Here is a 23,781-nt window from a genome sequence, read left to right as displayed (position 1 = left end):
TTAGAAGTACAGGGGCACCAAAAAACGTTATAACTACTAATTTATTATTACTAAGGTGGCACAACACTACTTTATTTTTACCCTGGCACCCACCGAACATTTCTTCAGCATTGGGTCGGTAATCTCCAGGTAAGGGTGTCGCATGTCAGTTTGGCACCAGGAAGAGAAGCGGACATAATGCTGAATAGGGCAGGCTGTTACTGGGAAGGGGGCAAGGCTATTTTGTTTTTGCCTTTAGTATGACCGGTCAGTTAGCTGTAATTGCAAGTATCTCATCCATCACAACCATCTCTACTTTTCAGCAATTTTTGGGGAGCTTGGTGGCGATTTTTGTAACTCAATGTTTATTACATCCAGCAACTTGTATCCATAATATTAAAGAAAATTGGGGTGGTGACTTGTATTATAATAAATAGACTATATTACATCTGGCAGCTTGCAACTCATCAGAAAAATTGACAAAATGCAAATTTTGTAAAATTTCAGGTTTTTACATTTCCCTCCTAATATCCTTATATTTAACAGTAGGGGGGGGGGGTTTACATGACCCCATATACATTGACACACTGCTCAATTATCACAGAATTAGATAATGTAATCAATGTTGTCATTTTTAATTGTTTAGAATTGTAAATAGTTTCCTATAATACACAAGGTATCCTAATAAACTGCAATGTGTTGACCGCAAACATCCTCATTTATACAAATTTTGCACAAAGGAGACTATATATTTATTAGCATCATTGTGTATTATATATCAATCACAGTAATGCGTGTGTTTTATAATAAAGTATTTACCCGAGCATGTACACTGGCTGCAGTCTGCTAGTTAATTTATTAATTACACATGTGCTCATAGAATTTATTTAATATCCTGTTTGTTAGTTACCATATATTTCTAAATAAGTCAGATGAAGCATAATCCTTGTTTTAACTGCACTCCCATCACCATCAACATTCAACCATACCACAAGCAATAGCAGTATTGGTTACACATGAGGTGTTCTGATAGCAATGAGTTTAGGTATATTTTTCACCCATATGCTTATGTAATTGGGTGTATTGCTAGTAAGCGGAGGAGACAGTTGGTTTCCTTGCAGTTGTCTTTCTATGCCCCGCATGTAATGCAACACTAAATGAAGACCACAGACATGTGGGGACCAAGAAATGTTTCAAATACAATTTTGGCTGTTTATTGTGACTCGGACCATACATATGTATTTTGCATTCAACCTACTATAAATTACTAAGCTGTTCTATTTCATTCTGTAGAGGAAAAACTATACTTTTCATGTTGAATAGTTTGGCTAACACATGCTTACAGCTTATAGGTGTCACTGTGAGTGAAATCAGTGCATGCTTCTATGTGAAAAAAAGCTAGAAAAGTGTAAAAAAAAATGAAGTAGGGTCTCCCCTTTAAAGCACAAACAGCACTGGGCTTTTCTGAGCTGGTCCTGGTTGTGAAATTATGGGGGGGAAAAGACAGAGGGGTCCCCCGTATTTTCATCAACCAGCACCAGGCTTAGTGAGCCAGTCCTGGTTGTGGAAATACGGGTGACAAAATGAGTAGGGTTCTCCCGTATTAGCCACAACCAGCACCGGACCCTTCTAGCAAGGGTGTAATGCCACAGCCGTGGAACCCGCTTCAGGTGATCCAAAGCTTAGCAACCTATTACATTTATGAGAAGGTGCGAGTTTGTCCGGCATTAAAAACTCGCACCCTATTATATCCCACCCATAGTATGAAACAGACAATACAAATCTCCCTTTTGATACCATGATATTAAATGGTAGAAAGGGACATGCACCAGTCTATGTGTGCTGTACAAAAAACAGCTTAAGATGCATAAACAATAAAATATGTTCAGTGACAATTTTTTTACCGTTTGTTATTTCGAACTATGACTAAAATTCACCACAGACAGCAATGTGGATATCCAGTGGGGTATTGTCACAAAAATGTTGCCATAAAAGCATATTTGTACAGAATGCCAAAAAGCAGAGGCATTAAAACATATTTAGGATTTGTACATATCTGATACAAAGCAAAAAAGGAGTAAATTTGTTTATTCTTGACTGTCTTGCAGTGACTCGGCCTGTTAACAACAGTCTATGATGCCACTTCTTTATTGTTTGCTCATATCCATTTCTCCCAGTTGTTGCTTGACTTTGCCTCTTGGATATACTGTATTGCGGTTCACAAAAAGCAATACTTGTGAATTCCTCATAATATCTCCTTTATTGCTTCTCACAGAATTTCTTCTTTGTGATTGGATATCCAGATTGTTAGTCTATAACTCAGACACACTTCCAGCTGCCGACATATCCAACGTAATAAACATGCGCTGCAAATCTCATTCTAGCTTCACATTAGGTGGCATTGGTTCACAGAACACCATGTCACTGGATTTTAAAAGCTTTTTGTTTGTAATGCCCCATAGTCTGTATCCTTTACTTTCTTGGCATGATCTACTAAACTGACCTGGGGTCAAGTTTATGTCTCTTCTTCTTAGGGATGTGTGCTTATGCTTTTCACCCAAAGACTTGTAGATGATTGATGCTTAGATTTTTTTGCAGACGCCGCCTCTAATGGTGTTTTACCCCTCACAGCTGCCCTTGGCACACGGTTTTTGATATATACTGCAGTAAACAGTACATCTGCACAAAAACTCTTTTATAGGCCAGCGTCACTCAGCATAGTCCACACTCTTTTGCCAGTTTTGCCCGGTCGCTGACACCTTTCTGTTCTGGTGTGTATGCAGTGCTTAGCCGGTGCTCTATGCCATATTTCTGCAAGTAATGGCTACACTTTTGTTCTCATATTCTCTGCCATTGTTAGATCTTCAGTTTCTGACCCATTTGAGTCTCCGCCAAACACATGTAGTCTGCAATTGTTTATTATTTCACTTTAATGAAGTAAATACTGTATGTGTCATTCTCATGAACTCATTGATGAATGTTAGGAAATAGCTATATCCACTTATCGATTCTACCTCCATTGGACCACACACATCTGTATGCACCAAGGCTAATGGTGCCTCAGCTCTGGTTGCCTACTTCGGAAAGGGGCGTGTTTGCTTACCCGCTATATAGCTCTCACATGCCAGTCTCTCTGAATTTTTCATGTCTATCCCTGTCACCATCCCATCAATAAGTTTCAGGACATCATCCCACTCCAAGGGGTATATTTACTAATGTTTGATTTTGATTTTAGTGTGATTCTACATTCAAATTTTATTAGATTTTCATTCGATTTTGCACTTGGAGATTTATTAAAGGCAAAATTGAATGTAAATCAAACAAAAAAACAAATTTCACTCAAATCCCACTCAAAATTTAACATCGGAAAAACATCTGAACTTTTACATAGACTAACATACAAATCCCACATTTACTAAGATTCAATTTGAAAAGGAACACCAAATCGTACTAAAAATAGAACTTCAAATCCCCAAAATAATAGACCTGCTTCATGCTTTTGATTTTAGCATGAGCAGGTATTAATGACACAGATGCATGCACATATCAGTGATATCCGTGCATGCATCTGTGTGAAAAATGTTTGTAACATGTTAAATTTAAAAAAAATATGATGTGGATCCCCCCCTTAAGGCAAAACCAGACTGGATTTTTCAGAGCCAGTCTTGGTTGTGAAAATACAAGGGACAAAAGATGTAAAAGTCCCCTGTATTTTGCATAACCAACACTGGGCTCAGCGAGCCGGTCCTGGTTTTGGAAATACAGGAGACAGAGTTAGTAAGGGTCCCCTGTATTTTCCATAATTAGCACCAAACTCTTTCTAGCAGGGGTGTAATGCCACAGCCAGGGGAACCCTTTCACTGGGACCCCAGCCAAAGCACTATACATGACTGCTAGTAAGCCCAAGGCCAGGGATCCCTGGGGAGGTGGGGACCCCCACTTTCCAGGGTACCCCAGGTCTGGGCTGTAATAAATAAACTTATATTTTCATGGTTGTGAGTGCTGTCTTTATTTTAATATTTCATTTACAGGTGAACTGGAGGTACCAGCAGGCCCTTAATAACCCGCATGCTGGTACTTGTGGTTCTCCAAGTACCAGCATGCAGGGGAGACTTGCTGGGACCTACTGTAGTTCTACTGTAAAATACAATGTTACTATATCTATATTTAAACACACTTACATACACAATCAGCCCGGCAACCACCACCCAGGGGTGCTGGGGATAGGGGGACCCCTTTATTGGGAGGGCCCTCACCTCCCCAGGGATCCCTGTCCAGGGCTGACTAGCGGTCAGGCATAATACTTTATAGAATAATAGGCAGCAGGCTAGATCACTCAAACAGATAAAAAATCCTGATGATATTACAACCCATTACTAATAGATTTTTTTGGTTGATTAACACTGGATGTATATTGAGGATTCTTCTGGACAAAAGAAACCTTGATGTGCTTCACCCTACACCTTTTAGATGTGAGTTTGGTACGTGTGACTATCTACTGAAAAAGATACCTTTATATATTTCACCCTACTCTGATTGAAGAGAGTAGGGTACATTTTATTCCTCCTTTGCCACTTATTTGAAGTTGATATTGTACTTGAGAGGACTGAAAAGATACCTTTATAGGATTTTTACCATGCTGTCTATATGTGAGTCTGGTACATCATCATATTTTTAGAAAACTGTAAAGATTCATCCCCCACAAGGAATTTTTAGATATGATAATGTACATGAAGTTTTTTTGACAATTCTACACAATTGTGTTTTTTGTCCCTTTTTCTGTTTTTCATGTAAACGCGTGATTTGAAGAGGAAACGCTTTGAGAAAGTGACAAGCCAAAAAGTACTGTTTATGGGTATATATCATTCATGTTAGCAGTGCTCTAAAGAACACTATTTTATTATTCTATATTGTATATTTATTTTCTTGTATTTGGGCAAGAGAAGATAGAGTTTTTGGATCTGCTTATACTAAGTTTTGCACCTTATTTGTTCTGAATAACTTTTCTGTAAGACATAATACTTTGGCCGGGGGATCCAGTGAAAGGGATCCCCTGGCTGTGGCATTACACCCCCACTAGAAAGAGTCCAGTGCTGGTTATGGAAAGTATAGAGGATCCCTACTCATTTTGTCCCTTGTATTTCCAAAACTAAGACCGGCTCGTTGAGCCCAGTGCTGGTTGTGCTAAATACAGGGGACCCCTATGTCTTTTGTCCCCTGCATTTACACAACCAGGACTCCCTCTAAAAAGTGTGATTTTAGGAGGGGACCCCACATTATTAAAAAAAAATTGTTTAACTTTAGAAGCATTTTAAACACAGATGCATGCACGGATCTCCCTGATCTGTTTATGCATCTGTGTCAATCAGACCTGTTCATGTTAAAATTGAAAGCATGGAGCAGGTCTATTCATTTGGGGATTTGAAGTTCATTTTTGAGTGGGATTTGGTGTTCATTTCGTATATAGGCATGCAAAATCAAACATCAAATTACTTTTCAAAATCAAACCAATTGAAATTTGATTTAGAAAAGGCTTCTAAAATCGAATTTTAGTAAATGTGGGATTTGATAAGGAATTTGTACATTCGATTTGATTCAATTTGAGGTGAGCTAAATCGAACATCAAAACGAATGCAAAATTTAACTTTGGTAAATATTCCCCCAGGTGGTCTAATCACCTATGCCATGGCTCCGAAGACTGGCTCGAATCAGAGGCTGACCGGATAACACTGTTCCATGTTTAGAACATAGTTTCTAGAATTGAATTGCTGTTACAGTCCCTCTTTTATTCTGCACAACACACTTGCCCTCTGTGAACTTTACCTTGAATCATTGTCTTCTTGGAAACTTATTTAAGGTTGGTCCCCAAATCTAGTACATATAACACATCCTGGATGTCTGTGACAATGCTTCCACCTTTAATTCTCAGGCATTCCATTATTGTCCTGACTTTCAAGGCTGTAAGACCTTTGTTTCCGATCCCTCTGACTGATATAGGGTCACAAGTTCATGTACCAGCAATATTTATTTTTTCATGTGTCTTTTGCGTGCCACGTGACCTGGCTCTCCTGCTACCTGCAGCAGCATACACCCACTGCATAGACCGCAACTACTTTCTGCTCTTCCGGATGGTATTGCTGGACCAGGTGAGTGGCGTGTACCCCAGCACTTACCAGCACATCAGGGCAGATGGCCACAAACCCCTACAGCTGGATACCCTCTATTATCTATAATTTAGCTATAATTTCCTTTGTCAAAGCCGGATAATTGGCTGAGACAGGATTGGTTTAAAATTAGATCGGGGTGACGACATTTTGTGAATGGCAACGAGACGCCATTTTGCGACTGGCCGCCCAGTGCCATTTTAGTGAATCACGCCATTATAAGTACATATGGCGATGCTATTATTTAGCGTCGTGCGATTCCCACGTAATAGAAAGAAGTTAAAAGTCCTCACCATACAAATACAGATAGTCACTAAAACATATAACATGATTAACCCTGAAAAACACGTACCATGGTGTACTCCACAAAAACAGTCACACAGCGCTAACTAGCGTCTTTTCCCAATTCCCCAATTCTTACACACTGCACACTTACATAAAAGGTTCCCTAGTATTAATGTGTAATATTCAAGGTTTATTCAGTAATTATTAATGTTGTGAAATAAAAGGTTTTTTGAAATCTAAGGTTTAGTACATGATAAGCAGACCGTGTTTGGTGTTGTACTGATCCACTGTGTCTCAACAGATTTCCGGTATCATCGGTGAGAAGATCGCAACATGTGTCTGCAAACTATGGACTATAGAGAGTTAGAACATTAAAATGTACTCTAAAAAAGGACACAGGGCTGTTGGAGGCTGTTTGTGTCTATTCAAATTGACCTATGAACTATCCTGTAACAGAAGCAACATGAAGGAGAACCAATGGAATCATGCCAATCAGTTCTATTGTATTGCCTATCCCTGTAAGAGTATATATGTGTGCTCTCTGAACCCAGTCAAGAGTCTTCTTGCTGTGCTGTTGACGGAGGTTTCTATTGCTGATGCCGGTATCTGGGTCCAGAGCGCATGCGTATGTAACAACTGTACCTTGGGTCTGTATGATTTACTTGCACTAATTGTATTTAGATCACAGTGTGTAACCATCTGTTTTTATATTGAATAATATCTTTTTGTGCTTTGGAACCACACTCAAAGTCTGAAAGCATTTATTTCTTGTGCGACTCATAACGCTAAATAGCGACAATTTTAGAAGGTACAGTCTAGGCAGAATCAATTGTTAGAAGGTATAGATAGGTAGGAATCGATACCTTCAACTGCGGCCCCCTGCTCTCTCATTTTCAGTTTAAAAGCCCTGAGCTTAACTGGGAACAGTTGAAGCAGGAAGCCAGCAGGCAGTGGATACTTTTATCCCTTATCTCTTACCTTGCCAACATTTATGCTCATGTTTATGCTTGACACACTATATTCCATTATTGAAAATCAATTGATTGATCTTATATCCATGAGATTTTGAGATTATTACGGAGGATATATGGTTGCAGATTGCGGTCACAATTTGATTATTTGATGTATTTATGGTGTATGCAAACTGTGTTTTTTGCATATGTATTCATAGTGTTAAGATATATGTCTGACTACCATCAAATTGAACAAGAGACAAGTGATATCTTGTTTATTAATGATAATTACCTATATGTTATGCTGATTTTTCAGACTGTTTCACTTTCTACATAGATGGCAGCAATTTGTATATTTGCAATTGACATTCGTTATCATTGCGGGTTACTTCTGCAATTACTATAGATTATGTTCTTAAATGGTGATATTGGATGTATCATTTGAGTGAAATTGTGAGTACATGGTGACATTGGATGTATCATTTGAGTTAAATCTTTTTTCATCCAGGATATTTTTTCTCCTAAATATATATATGATTATGTGTAACTAATGTGATGAAATATAATAACCAGATTTACTCTATTTGATGTGATACAGCAACGGACAGGTCTATTTATGATATTATCTGATATGTTTGATTGTTTCATGTCTTATTGCTGTCTTGTATAAATATTTACCATATGCCAACTATCTAAATATTGAATGCATTATAAATTATTTTCTGCCTTCAGTGTGATACATGTAGAGCAATAGCACTTTGAACTTTGGCCGGTATTTGTTTTAATTTTCTCAAGCTAAATGCTAATTGATAATTCATGTTTGAAATATTTCGCTTGTAATTTTTCTGGATTATTTGTGTATGCACAATAATATTTTAGGATTCTTATCCAATTTTCCCTCACCTTTTAACAGTTGAGAATAAAAGTTATGCTTTAGTTTTACCCAATTTTCTAAATCTCCATTTCTGAAGTGTGTCCCCAAAAGGATTCCTTTTCCTTTTCTTCAATATTGCTTCAAATACTGTAGGTGTATAAATCAGGAAGCACGAGACAGTGGGTCAGACCGGCTAGGAACACAGCAATGCAGGAATCCAACAGTATAGGAACACCAGGATCAGCAAGCTAACTCCAAAGAATGAAGCTATAACCAGCAATGCAACCCAGGACTGACTCCCTTATAACTGAAACATAGTCTAATCAAGCATCTCCTATTGAGACCAGCACACTAGCCCAAAGATCCGATGCAGCTGGGCGGCTGCACGTAAACCCGGCATTCCAGCTGCTAGGCAACAGCCAGGACCTAGATCCATTGTGGCCGGCTGAGTCCCGATCGCCTAGCGGACGCCAGGGCCATCTGCTAGTGTGGCTGGCATGACTCAGCGTCCTGGTCATCTGGTGATGGTTGGGACCTGCTGACAGGATGAGCTGCGGTGGCGGCCTGTAACATAAGTAATTAAAATGAAATTCACTACATCAGAGAAAACTATATCTGTTCTTAGAGGATGCGGTCCCGACCGCTGGCATCCCGAAGGTAAGTAGCGGGGTTAACTGGAGGGTTAGCAATTAGCATTAGGGTTAGGGGTTAGCATTAGGCACTAAGGGGCAGGGGTGAATTTTCTGCTAGGCAACCTAGGCGTATGCCTAGGGCCTGGCAGGTCCCATGGGGCCTGTGGCCGGGCCGCCCCAGAATCTGGCCCTGGAGAGAACCTGCATTTCAAGCTGCTGCTGGCACCAGCTGGCGAGAGGACACACAGCAGCAGTAGCAGCACATACAGGACCTCATTCAGACCCGGTCGCAAGCGCTGAGCGCTCGCAACCGGGTCAATGTTTTGGACCTGCGCATGCGCAGCGGCCGCACTGCGCGTGCGCAAGCCCTGGAGTGAGAGAGAAACTCTCTCGCTCCAGATCTCACTACAAAAGGGCCGGCTGTCGATGTTGATCGACAGCTCGGCCCGTTTTGTAGGTGGGGCAGCTACACAAATGGAGGCATTCCCAAGCGAACGCCTGCTGTTTTGTGGGCGGCCGCACTGACATCAGCAGTGATGACAGTGGGGAGTTTCCTGCTCGATCAGAGCAGGAAGCTCCCTGGGGCTTGCGGCTGCCGAGACCCAACCCTAGGGTCTTGTCACAAGCCCCGATGGTCGTGATGGCCTTCACCATCGTGACCATCAACCTGGTTGGTCGCTAAGCTGTGGGTGATAACCCACAGCTTAGCTTGCGACCAGGAGGCCGCACTAAAATATAGAAGCGGCCGCCCTCATTCAGAACGAGCGCTCGCTTCTTGCGAGCACCTCTGAATGAGGGCCACAGAGCCCAGCCCCTACCCAGTTGGAGTCATAGGAGGCAGAGTTTAAGGACAGGGCCATCCCTTTTGACAGGGTATGTGGTCGGCTGAGAATCACCCCCATCCCTATTCAGGAGCACTGCTCCTTGAGGGCAATGTGATGTCATCAAGTCATGTAGTAATTATATTTACTGGGAAGCGGAGCTCAAGGATCCATGCAGGACAGGTACCTGGTGCAAATAATGTCCCCGGATCCCGGCCAGCAGGTAAGTTTGCTGGAGCTAGCGGGGAGGGGAAAAATGTGCTGTGCTATGAGATTTGAGGGAAGGGGAGGGGAGAGCAGCCTGAGCTTTGAGGGGTCTGTGCTGAGAGGGGAGAGGGGTCAGCGATGTGAGGAAAGAGGGGTCATTGATGTGATGTGAAGGGAGGCAGGGTCTGTGCTGAGAGGGGAGAGGGGTCAGCGATGTGAGGAAAGAGGGGTTTTGTTTTATGAAGGGAGGTGGGTCTGTGCTGAGACTGGAGAGGGGTCAGTGATGTAAGGAAAGAGGGGGTCTGTGCTATGAGAGGGTCTGTGCTGAGAGGGGTCAGTGAATGAGTGGGTCTGTGCTGTGAGGGGGGTCTGTGCCGAGAGGGGAGAGTGGTAAGAAATGTGAGAACAGAGGGGGTTCTGTGCTGAGAGGGGTTGGGGTTAGGCTGCTGGGGGTGGAAGGTTAGCATTACTCTGCGAGGGGGAGTGTTAGGTTTAGACTACAGGGAGGGAGGGTTAGGGGTAGGGTTAGGATACTTACCGGCAGGTATTGGTATCCTAACCTTGTTGGGATGTCAGCATCGGGATTCTGAGTGTCAGCATCCCGTACCCAACCCATATATAGCCGATGTTTCAAGGCCGCAGCGAACCTTTTCTTCAGGGTGCTGTACAGGGGAATGAATCAGAAATTAAAATATAGTGCTATGGATTGTTTGAGGGAGGGGGGCCCAAAACTGGTATCTTACCAGTATCTCAGGCTAATAGATTTGTAGTTACAATAGTTCATGTCTGATGACTCTTTGGATATTTCAGCCAGTGGTCTGAGGAGTCTGAAATTACTCTTTGGATCACTGGCTGAGAGAGATCCAAGAAATCATCATACAGCTCACTACAAAAGGGCCGGCTGTTGATGTTGATTGACAGCTCGGCCCGTATTGTTGGTGGGTGGGGGTGTGGCTACACAAACGGAGGCGTTCCCAAGCTAATGCCTGCCGTTTTGTGGGAGAATGGGAGCGCAGTACAGGATGTGGGTGGGAGAAGGGGAGCGCAGTACAGGATGTGGGTGGGAGAAGGGGAGCACAGTACATGATGTGGGTGGGAGAAGGGGAGCACAGTACATGATGTGGGTGGGAGAAGGGGAGCACAGTGCAAGATGTGGGTGGAAGAATGGGAGCACAGTAGGGGATGTGGGTGGGAGAAGGGAGTGCAGTACAGTATGTAGGTGGGAGAAGGGGAGCACACTACAGGATGTGGGTGGGAGAAGGGGAGTGCAGTACAGGATGTGTGTGGGAGAAGGGGAGCACAGTACAGAATGTGGGTGGGAGAAGGGGAGCGCAGTAGGGGATGTGGGTGGGAAAAGGGGAGCGCAGTACAGGATGTGGGTGGGAGAAGGGGAGCGCAGTGCAGGATGTGGGTGGGAGAAGGGGAGCGCAGTACATGATGTTGGTAGGAGAAGGGGAGTGCAGTGCAGGATGTGGGTGGGAGAAGGGGAGCACAGTGCAGGATGTGGGTGGGAGAAGGGGAGTGCAGTACAGGATGTGGGTGGGAGAAGGGGAGTACAGTACAGGATGTGGGTGGGAGAAGGGGAGCACAGTAGGGGATGTGGATAGAGGAAAGGGATTGCAGTATGGGATGCAGATAGGGGGAGGCAGAATGCAGTATGGGATGCGGATAGGGGAAAGGGATCGAAGTATAGAATGTGGATAGGGGAAGGGGAGCACAGTACGGGATGTGGATGGGAAAAAAGGAGTACAGTATGGGAGTACAGTATGGGATGTGGATAGAGAAAGGAGCCAGGGATGGGGGGCCCCTAAAAAATGGATGTACAGGGCCCCATGATTTCTGTTGCTGGCCCTGGTTGCTCACAGTGAGGATTTATTCACAAAGTGATTGACAGACAGGGACCGTTTGTGGACGGCAGTGGGGGGAGTTGACTCAAACACAGATGTGTTGTGACTGTTTTCAGGGCACATCTCAGCCTGTGACTGTGCTCCCCCCGTATTCAGTAAAAAAGACTTCGATGTCTCAGTTCCCAGGGCCATTCTGAGTTACTAAGAAGGCCGATTTATAGACTTATCTGTGATTACTGCTGCATCTTTGTACGCAGTTGCTTTAATTTGCGAAGCCACGTGTGGGTCTCTCATTGCAAATCATGTTGGCTGCGACATTTGCATATTGTTGCACAGCCGCTGCCTACAAATTTGCAGCTGCGGTGACATTAGCGTACAGCTCTAGATCAGGCCTTTAGTGAAGCCAGATTTGTGGAAAGAGGTGATACAGGAAGATAAAACAGTTGCACAAAGATGTACAAATGTCGCAAATCAAATTGATCAATTTAGAGGTGCTGTTTGGAGCAACTGAAGTCACAGTGCATGAAGACTCATCTGTATAATACAGCTTTTATACCTAAATTCCGGGTCTGACCCAGAGGTTGGAACAGGGGAGCTCATTCAGACCCGCTCGCTAGATGCGTTCACTCGCCCAATGCGTATGCAAATTCGGCCATGTGACGGCAAGGCAGGCGAACACACAGCAAGGCATAAGCACGCCCACTATGTCTTAGCGTGCGATCGCCTTGTGTATGCAGATGCCCACCAGCCTGTCTTACGATGCCCACATGCGCACATCATCTGCAGGAAGTGTATGCAACCATCGGTACATTGGGTACCATCGGAAGCGAACGCAGCGCTTGTGGTTGACTATACCCTACCGCAAGCACTGCGAGCACTTCAGTGTGAAATACAACCAGGTGACGTGTACTATGATGCTGCATCTTAATTATGCACTCCTGTGAAACGGCGTTAAGATGCTCAGGCATGCCTGCATTCGCACCTCCACTCCCCCCATTTCTAGTGGCCAGCCCCTGTCACCACCCACAAACGGCCTCTCCTGTCACTCATTTTACAGGGTAGTCTATGCACGGCGAGCGTACATTTCCCGATCTCTCGCACTGGTTCGCGCACACGCACTGCGATAGGTATGCATGCACACAATGCAAACCATCGGCAGCTACGAGCGAACGCATCCTAGCGAGAGGGTCTGAATCAGGTCCAGGGTTCCAAACCGGATCAGACCTGTAATTTAGTCGGCGCCGACCCAGGAAATTCCTGAGTCGGCGCCTTTCACACCCGGGGCGGGTCTGCAGTGACCCGGCTATTCCGGTGTGGAAGTGGATGCTTGAAGATGACGGGATGCAGCGCACTCTGCAGGGTTTCACGGTTTATTCCCATGTTAAGCCCTGCAAGTTACCTGGGTTGGAATTCCGGGTCACTTGACCTGGCAATCCAACCCTTTCCCCTTTTACACCAAGGAGCTACCCGGGTTAACCCTGCAATAACCCGGGTTTTAGCTCTGGTGTAAAAGGGGTATTAGTGAGAACTGTTCAATAAAATAAAAAATATGTCATTTGATTTATAAAGTTATATGGTACGTGTTTATTGCAGAATCCAAAAGGAATTACTTCTGTAGGTATTCAAAATACCAATTTCTTCCACTAATCTCCATCTTGGATGCAAATAAGATTACATGCTCAATTGAAGTCCAATTTAGTGATAGGGGATAACAAATCTTGCCGGTTACCTAATTAAGACCATGCTAATTAATACAAGGGTGCAAGCCACCAGTAACTTACACAAAGCAGTCCAGGAAGGACAAGGCTCAGCAGCTTGATACAAGGGAAACCTTTCATCAGGCACAGGATGCAGGAAGGGATGAGTTTAAATAGGGAGCTAATTCTCCTGATTGGCCAAAGGTGGAAACAATAGCACATAATGAGATTTCCCAAGATATGGTTCACCAGTACTGAGAAAGTTTTGGAGAAATGTATTGAGAAATCTACTGGCAGATTTGTAAGGATACAGCGTTTGAAATGCAGCAAAAATAATGTGTGAAGCTGGTCATACACTGTCAGAACAAAAGCCCCATCAGACAGAGAGACCAATTATCTGATATTGCCATACACTGTTAGATAATGGGACTGTCTGATGGTGCGTAAATCCAAGCACAAAAGATTGCATCTGTCAGGCATGCAGGTAGATTTTTGACGCCCGACCGATCAATAATTGTTACTCGACATACTGTGCAATTATTGGCCCAATCAGCCAATAACTAGCTGATTGGTCAGATAAATGCACAGTGTATGGCCACCTTTAGTTATCCAACACCATGATCTTTGCACAGCCTTCCATGTCTCCATTGACAGTTTGGCTGCTGGAGATTAATGTATTTTTTATTTCAAATTAAATTATGTCATTTCATTATATAAAAAAATTCAGATTTTCTCAACTTATCTTTCTATTTTATCAATCATAATCTTCACCAGTCCTTTTAACATAATGAATTTTAATTTTGCTTTCTGAAGCACAGCACATACAGATTAAAACTCATTAAGCTCTCTTCAAAAATGTTTTAGATATTGATCTTTTTTGTTTTTGTTCTTTATTATTTTTAAAACTGATATACATTACTAGTAAAGGGCACTTGTATATGCCGGGTCAACATGGTCCACCCCCTCCCGGCCCGCCCCACCTCACCCCCTCAATGTTTTACCCCTGCTCTGTTCCCCAAACCCCCCTTGGTGCTCATCTCAACTCCTTCTCGCCTTTCCACCGCTGCTCATCCATTGCCTGGCTGCATACTTACCTCCAGGGCTGGTACCCCTACTCTCCTGTTAGGGTCTGTCCCATCTCTCTAGCAGTGGGAGCTGTTGGAAGGACATCGCGTGCCATGGCTCCCACTGTGCATGCATGTACATTTATAGATGACTTTGGTCATTCCTCAGTATGTACACATGAAGAATATTCCAGACTACGTAAACAAGTGCCTGTCATGTGGCGCAACAATTGCTCCAGTTGCACTTAAGCTTTCCTTACTGCCATTGTTAAACATGAGAGAGCTGATACACCTAATATGGTGAATATAAAGGTGTGGTGATTATGTGATACTATAAGAACAAGCTGTAAAATTATATATAAAATAACACATAACAATATCTGAAACCAGGATGCAGAATTAATGGTGGTGTAGGGGTTTCTTTACTAACCATCAGTTTGTAAAAGCCGCCACTTCATGCTTTGCTTAAACCTGAAATGTAATAGAGTAATGATTATAATAGCAAAACACATTTTTTGTTATTAAAAATGTTGCTCGTATGTCGACAACAGGGCAAAGGGACATTTGGATTATAGTTTATTTAAGATGTTAAGGTAAGATTGTAATGTGGTGAAACCAGAAGAATACTGTACTTGTTTGTATAGAACAGGGGTGGAGAATCTTTTTTCTGCCAAGGGTCATTTTGATATTTATAACATTATTCACGGGCCTGGTGCAGGCCATGCCCCACCGTGTGATGTCACACGGGGATGGGGCCACAATCGCCGGTGATTACAGCAATGCCCAGAGTATCTTGAGGATACTTCGGGGAGCTGTAAGGGCAGCTGTGTGACCATCTGAAGCGTCCTAAGGACGCTCCAGGCAGCACTGCTGCATAGATTATGCCTGCAGGATGCCATTCTAGGCACCCTGCTAGCCAGATGAGGCTAGCAGAAAAAAGCTCAGAGGGCCAGACCAAATGATTCCTGGGGCCTTATACGGCCCCCGGGCAGGAGTTTCCCCATCCCTGGTATAGGAAGAGGTATTAGTAGAAGGAAGTGGGAAGTTATATTGACACATTATAGGTCAATAGCAAAGAGCTCATCTTGAGTGCTGTGTACAGCTCTGGAGGCCATATCACCAAAAAGACATTACTAAAGTAATAAAATATATATTTGTGTCTATAATCTTGTCAAAGGAGGAGTAGGGCATATGACATCACATAATTACCCTGTATGACAGGTGTCGCCTTATTGCATACTTGCCAACTCTCCCTCATTGTCAGGGAGACTCCCTGAAATAGTAGTAATCTCCATGTCTCCCTGAAGAGTCTAGCAATCTCCGTGATTGCACCTTACCCCCATTATGTAGCTGTTTTATTAAAAAAAATAGAGATATATACATTCAAATGGGATCATTAGTATAATTTCCCTGCACTGGTTATAATGAACAATAACCCCTATGGCTACATGCATTTCTGAAACGTTTTAGTGTGTTTTCATTAACAAATAGATCTTACTAACTGCTTTTGGGCTCGTTTACATTTGGATGTAATTCAATTTTATGACACGCCTCTCAGTACACGCCCACTTTACTGCCGCGCTCATAGGTGTTGCTATCACAATCTCCCTGAAATGCTTTTTCAACAGTAGACCAGTATGCCTTATTGCCTGCAGTACTGTGCTTTATCTACAGTATCTGCCTCTAGATATCATCAGGGAGCTGATGTTACTCCTATAAATTGTAAGCTTGTCAGTCCACTTACCTCTTTGCCTATTTGTTAATACCCGGTCTTGTTTTATGCATGCATTTGTTCCCTGTTGTAAAGCACTGTGAAGAACTCTGGCTCTATACAAAGGTTAATAAATAATAACATCTTTGTTGTCCTCTAAGCACCTGTGCTGTATTTTATATTACTATATAAAGGATCCTGCAATTTTGAAAACTAAATAGATTCGAATACTTGAATAAGTTTGAGGAAAGATGAGCACCCTGTTTCTCTGCTCACATTATTTTCAGCAGTTGCTTCACTGTCCCCTATTCCATCCAGCTAACTTTCCCCCTATGTCCATATACCCTGATTCTTCAGTCCAGCAGTCTCTTCACTCCCAAACCCCCCCCCCCCTTCATCCCCGGTGCCTCCAGCTCCCCCCGTGCCCCCCCTCCTCCCTCTCCGGGCTGCTTACTGATCAGTCCAGACCCCTTACCACAGCAGCCACCGCCTCCCTCAGGCTCGGCTTGCAGCATCCAGCATGACGCAATTCCACACCTGCCTCCTCCCCCTGCACGTGCGGCGAGAGCTCCAATACTGGGCTCTGTTGCTCACTTCATCCACGCCGGCCTCGGGGGGGCTCCACCAGTCACCTGGACACCACCCGCCAGGCCACACATCTCTGCTCGCCAGACCCCCCAGCGCTCCACTCCCCGGCTGGCCCCACCCACGAACACCAAAGGCCGTTTTAGCCCTCAGCCAGCAGCGTGATAAGGCCAGTACAGCCTCTGCTGTCCTATGCCCCCACAGCATCAGGCACAGCCTCCCCCTTAGTGCAATTTTATAAACTTCATTATTTTGCCCAGGGTCCCAGGCCCTGCGGTTTTTCCCATGGACTCCTTCTCCACCTGGACCCTTAGCGCCCCGGTTCCTTAATACACCACAGGCCAGCGTGGTTATACATACCCTACCCCCTACAACACCCCATGCTTCCACCTCATGTGTTATTATTTAGTCCTCAGATCACCATCTCAGAGTCTTCCGGGGCTCCGCAGGAAGTGTCTTCGGCTGTCCAAGATGATCAGAAGGCGAATCAAGTCGTAGTGGGCGCACCACAAGCGTTAGCGGGCAGTCGGTCAAGGTTGGGCCTTCTTATGCCATATCAGGTGAGCATGTTGTTCTCCTTTTGTGCATTTTTTTCTTTTTCTTTGCAGAGTATACTGATTCTTCCAGATACGCCAATTGGACCCATAAGTTCATGAGTGTTTGGCTCAAATGATTAGGGGTAAGCATAAAAGCCCAAAGAGATCTAGTACTGTATTAGCAGCTAGGGTCCTGGTTGCAAAGGAGGATGTGGTCCGTGGTGCAAACACAGCTATACTTAGGGGATTTGAGGTTTAAATTAAGGCAGCTCAGATGGTGTAGTAGTTAGCGTTCCTACCTCTCAGTGGTTTCAGGGAAGAAAGCGGATTAGGAAAGGAAGTTTGTAGGCATGGTCGCCAGCATTTGGTATGATTTACCGCTAGCTGCATGGCTGGCGGTTCAAATTCCGACAGGGGTCTGCCCGACACAGGAGGAAATCCCGATCATCTAGAGAGGTAAGTATAACTAACCTAATTCCCCCCCCTAACACTAACCCTCCTTTAGGGTGCCTAACCCTAACCTTCCCCCCAGTGCCTATCCCTAATCCCCTCTCTAAGTGCCTAAACCTAACCCCCCCTTCCCTGCTGTCTAACGCTAAGTCTCCTGTGGGGTGCCTAACCCTAACCTCCCCCCGGGGGTGCCTAACCCTCCCTCCCCCTAGCCTAACCCTAACCTCCTAGAGGGGTGCCTAACCCTAAGTCCCCCCCGGGAGCCCCTAAGTTAACCCTCCCCCCCGCGGCTGTCCGCGGCCGGCGCCCGGCATCTCTTCGATCGGGATGCCGTGCACTCTTCTCCCAGCGTAGGTAAAATGACAGGCGTCAAGATCTCCATGCCTGTCATTTAACCCACACTGGGATTCAGTAGTCGGGAAGCTGGGTGTCGGGTTTGTGTCATCCAGCTTCCTGAACGTATACCATTCGCCATTACGGCAGATAATAATAATAATAATAATAATTTTATTTATATAGCGCTTTTCTCCTAAAGGACTCAAAGTGCTTTTCATTTACAGTACAAAATACAAAATAAGCTTAAACAAGGGACACTAGTAAAATGCTTGGGTCTATTTTTGAAAGATTCTAGAGTGGAGGCCTCTCGAACTGTGCGGGGAAGTGAGTTCAAAAGGTTGGAGCCACAAAACTGAAAGCTCGACCCCCAGACGAATTCCGTAAGATTCTAGGTACTGTTAATAGTCCTTCGTCAACGGATCGCAGTAATCGAGTGGGACAGTAAGGAATCAGAAGCTGCTTCAGGTACCCTGGGCCATGGTCATGAAGGGCTTTGTAAGTTATTAATCCAATCTTGAAAGCAATTCACCATCTGACAGGCAGCCAGTGAAGGGAGTAGAGAATGGGTGTTGTGTGGCTGGAACGGGGCTGGTTGTTTAATAGCCTGGCAGCTGCGTTTTGTACCATCTGCAAGCGGTGTAATTCTTTTGCTGGGAGACCGAGGTAGAGGGCATTGCAGTAGTCTAGGCATGATGATATAAATGCATGTATGACTTTAGGCAGATTTAGGCAGATGCTAAAAAGCTTAAGACAGGCGAGGGTTTTTTGGGCGTTTGGGGACGGTGCCCATAGTTCAGTGACAGGCAGTGCCATGTGCCCCCCGGGCCGCAGCATCACTGTGACACAGGCTGCACCACGTGTGTAGCGCTGAGAGGATGGAGTTCAGTCAGCGCTACACAAGTGACAAACACACAGCCGCCGGCACCGGCTGCTGTGTTTTTGTTTTGATCAGCAGCCAATGAGAGTCTGTCAAACTCTCATTAGCTGCTGCTGCAGCCGTCCATCTTCTGGCTCCCGCAGTGGGTAATGGGAGAAGCGCCATTATGTCATGACGTCTCTCCCATAATGCAGAGCGGCCCGGGAGGACAGACGGAGGAGCGGACGGCGGGAGCGGGGATTGAGGTAAGTGGTTTTTTTTATTACATGTGTCTACTGGGTGAGGGGCGGGCACTACAAGGGGGAGACCACTACCAGGGGCACTACAAGGGGGAGACCACTACTGAGGGCAATACATGGGGGGGACTACTACTACTGGGGGCACTACAAGGGGAGAGCCACTACTGGAGACACTGCAAGGGGGGGACTACTACTACTGGGGGAAATACAAGGGGGGGACTACTACTACTGGGGGCAATACAAGGAGGGGACTACTACTGGGGGCACTACAAGGGGGGACTACTACTACTGGGGGCACTACAAGGGTGAGGGACTACTACTACTGGGGGCACTACAAGGGAAGAACCACTACTGGAGGCACTGCAAGGGGGGGACTACTACTACTGGGGGCACTACAAGGGGGGGACTACTACTACTGGGGGCACTACAAGGGGGGAACCACTACTGGAGGCATTGCAAGGGGGGACTACTACTATTGGGGGCACTACAAGGGGGGGACTACTACTACTGGGGGCAATACAAGGAGGGGACTACTACTACTGGGGGCACTACAAGGGGGGACTACTACTACTGGGGGGCACTACAAGGGTGAGGGACTACTACTACTGGGGGCACTACAAGGGAAGAACCACTACTGGAGGCACTGCAAGGGGGGGACTACTACTACTGGGGGCACTACAAGGGGGGGACTACTACTACTGGGGGCACTACAAGGGGGGAACCACTACTGGAGGCATTGCAAGGGGGGGACTACTACTATTGGGGGCACTACAAGGGGGGGACTACTACTACTGGGGGCACTACAAGGGGGGAACCACTACTGGAGGCACTGCAAGGGGGGGACTACTACTACTGGGGGCAATACAAGGGGGGGCTACTACTACTGGGGGCAATACAAGGGGCACTACTACTACTGGAGGCAATACAAGGGGGGGACTACTACTACTGGGGGCAATACAAGGGGGGAACTACTACTACTGGGGGCACTACAAGGGGGGAACTACTACTACTGGGGGCACTACAAGTGGGGAACCACTACTGGAAGCACTGCAAGGGGGGGACTACTACTGGGGGCAATACAAGGGGGGGACTACTATTACTGGGGGCACTACAAGGGGGGGACTACTACTAGGGGCACTACAAGGTGGGACTACTACTACTAGGGCCACTACATGGGGACCGGACAACTACTAGGGGCACTGCATAGGGGGGAGTGGACTACTACTAGGGGCACTACATAGGGGGGAGGGGACTACCACTGAGGGCACAGCATTCAGGGACCACTGCTGGGGGTTCTATAAAAAGGGCAATACTGGGGGTACTTCATAGGGGGGAGACTACAACTGGGGCAACTATTTAAGGGGCACTGCATAAGGGTTACCACTATAAGGGGCACTGCATGGGGGGTGGACTGCTACTGGGGGCACTATAAAAGGGGCAATGCATAGGGGGTACCACTACTGGGGGCACTGTATAAGGGGTACTGCATAGGGGGGATTACTACTGGGGGCACTACTGGAGGCCTGCTTAAGGGGGTCCTCTCCTGGGGCACAGGGGGGCACAGCATATGGGCACCATGATGGGGCTGCCCCATATCTTTATTTTTACTTTACATTAATCCCATATGGACCCGTCTCCTCCCTGGAACACTTGAGGGGGAGGTGGGGGGGCACCGTAGCATGCACGTTCTTCGGGCACCTTGGCTACACGCTACTCCTCTGCCAAGGCCACCTACATGCATTTGCCCCCCAGGCTAAAAGTTGCCAGCCAGCCCATGCCGTAGTTCATACCTGATTTGATTAACTGGCAGGTTTGCATTTACGGTGAGTTTTCCTGGGAAAACCGGCCATGTGCTGAAGTGAATGCAGTATTCAGGAGGGCAATACCGGTGGTGTTCCATGACAGCCCGGATGCAGCCCTGTCCAGCCCATCCTGGTACCTCAAGTGCCGGGCGCAGTATTGGCTATGGGTTTCAATAATGCCCATTACAACTGGGGGTCGGACGTCAGTGCAGGAGGATCTGCAGGCTGTGTGGTAACAGCCACTGTCAAGAAATGCAGCCATTTTGGGGATGCAGGATAGGGTCAAAGGGATAACTAAATGAGCAGCAACGGTAGTGAATTAGGCGACCCCGATTATTAATGCGAGCGAACCGCGGGGTGTTTTCTCACTATCCTCCTTTGGAGGAAGCGGCCTGTTTTTGTTAGAGGGTTTTTATTTGGGTTTTCGTTTGCTTTTAACGCACAATATATACGTCGCAACCAAACGAAATCTTCAGTCCATACGCGATCACTCGGAAGTCGTCCGGTGTAAATTGGTAGCGGAGGTTAGATTGGGGTGCATGTGTTGCCTTTATTGTCTTTCCCTTTGAAGGAGTTATGCATCTCGCCTATGGGGTTTGTACCTAAGAGGGAAACGGGCAAGTTTAGATAGGTAGCATCTTTCCTACCCAGAGGGCTAATCTGTCAACGACGAGTTCGATCAGGCAGTTTGCCGAGCAGTTTACCAATCCTTAGAGCAGGCACTGGAGAGGGTACAAAGTTTTGGCAAGCGAGCACCCCACGCTAAAGTGGATATCGGATCCACTTTCTGATTAATGCCATTTTCCCATTTTCCTATATAATGTTTCATTATATAGGTTGTACAGTCACTGAGGCTTATTCTGTAGAAAAGTGCTTTCCAACAGGTTGTTTTTGTTTACTGTTCTTTTTGCAAGGTGCCGCGAGCACGTACATGTCAAGGGGGGGTGGCCCACTAGTTGGATGATTTATTTCTTAGTTGGGCCAGCCAGCGGTTTTGTTTGCGGGGATTTGCTTCTATTTTCATTACAGGTGCTTTTATAGATTCTAGGCGTACCGTTTTTCCGAGACAAGAACAAGGGCCCTTTTTATGCGTTTGTCCTATATGGGGATGGATATAGAAACTTTGCTGGGTCTTTGCTGATTGCCTTCGGTTTAAGTTAGTGAATTAGATAAATCATTGGGGAGGTGTCACTAAAGAAATTTCCATTGCTTATAGGCCTTTTGAACGTTGTTTGTAGAGTAATACCCACGGCCAAAAATGTTGTCGTCGTTTGGAACGCGCCATAACCAGGATTACAAAATCTCACCATTTTTCGCTTGTCAGGACTTGTGGGAAGATCTGCAAGTTTGGTTGGTAACTTTCAGGGTTTCAATGGAGTTAGAATTGGCTACCAGCTCTGTTGGACAATTACGGCCTTCAACTGTTTAAGGGTGCATCAAGTTACGTGGGTTTCGGGGCGTTATCGGAGGGCGTGGGATCTTGGCCGGATTCATGGAGGTGGCAGGATCTAACTGCCAGTATGCTGTTTTTTGGAGTTTTTTCCTATCATGGTTGCAGTCGGAATCTGGAATACCAAACCCAGCGATAGGATGATTGTGTTTTGCTGAGATTACTTTAGCACTTTAGTTGTAGTTCATGCTATCAATATTTATGGGGCGGAGTCCCTTCTGGCTTTGTGTTTGCGCAGGAGCATAGATTTTAGGGCACATCATGGTCCGGGCGTGCAGAACGGGATATCAGATGTCCTTGTCTCATTGTCCATGGCATGATATATGCGGCTTACCATGTCCTGTTCATATCGGTTGGTTGTCGCGCCGGCATTTCAGCAGTTTGCATTGATGCGTTGGCTCCATGTACGCTGAGGATTTAGCCGATGGCTTGTAATGTCTAGCAAGGTTTCTTTGCTTACAAGGGCTAGGGAGGTACGCCATTCCATTATTATTATTATTATTATTATTATTACCAGTTATTTATATAGCACACACATATTCTGCAGCACTTTACAGAGAATATTTGCCCATTCACATCAGTCCCTGCCCCAATGGAGCTTACAATCTATATTCCCTATCACATGCACACACACATACACACTAGGGTTAATTTGTGTTGGGAGCCAATTAACCTACCAGTATATTTTTGGAGTGTGAGAGGAAATGGTAGTACCCGGAGGAAACCCACGCAAGCACAGGGAGAATATACAAACTCCACACAGATAGGGTCATGTCGGGAATCCAACCCATGACCTCAGTGCAGGTGATACAGTAATGCTAACCATTACACTGTCTGTGCTGCCCCATGCCTACATGTTAGAATCATTTGGAAATGGCTAGAGCGAAGTCGTTCCAAAGCGGCCATGTCTGCAGCTCTGTCTAGCGTTTTCTTATTTCCCAAAGTATCCTGGTATGTCAGTCACAAACGGATGGTTTTATTAGCTGAAGTATAGAGAAAAAAGGGTGGAACACCTCTTTTCTAGATGATTTTGTGATGACCTATTGGTCTATCTATTCTAAAGGAGCTGATAGTTGCAGTATCGGGATCGCATCAGATAATTCAGAGGCACATCTCGTAAATATAGCATTTTAGTTAGCTTATTTAGGGACATTTATTATTGGTGAGTTGTTATCAAAATTTATGAGTTTGACATCACCTGGTGGTTGTTGAGAATAACCTGTAATTGTGGAATCAATATAACTTGTATTTGTGTCATATACATAGATTAAA

Source organism: Taudactylus pleione, unplaced genomic scaffold (assembly GCF_031769625.1).
Source record: "Taudactylus pleione unplaced genomic scaffold, aTauple2 ptg000201l, whole genome shotgun sequence".
NCBI lineage: Eukaryota > Metazoa > Chordata > Amphibia > Anura > Myobatrachidae > Taudactylus > Taudactylus pleione.
Note: the sequence above shows the minus strand (reverse complement) of the source record.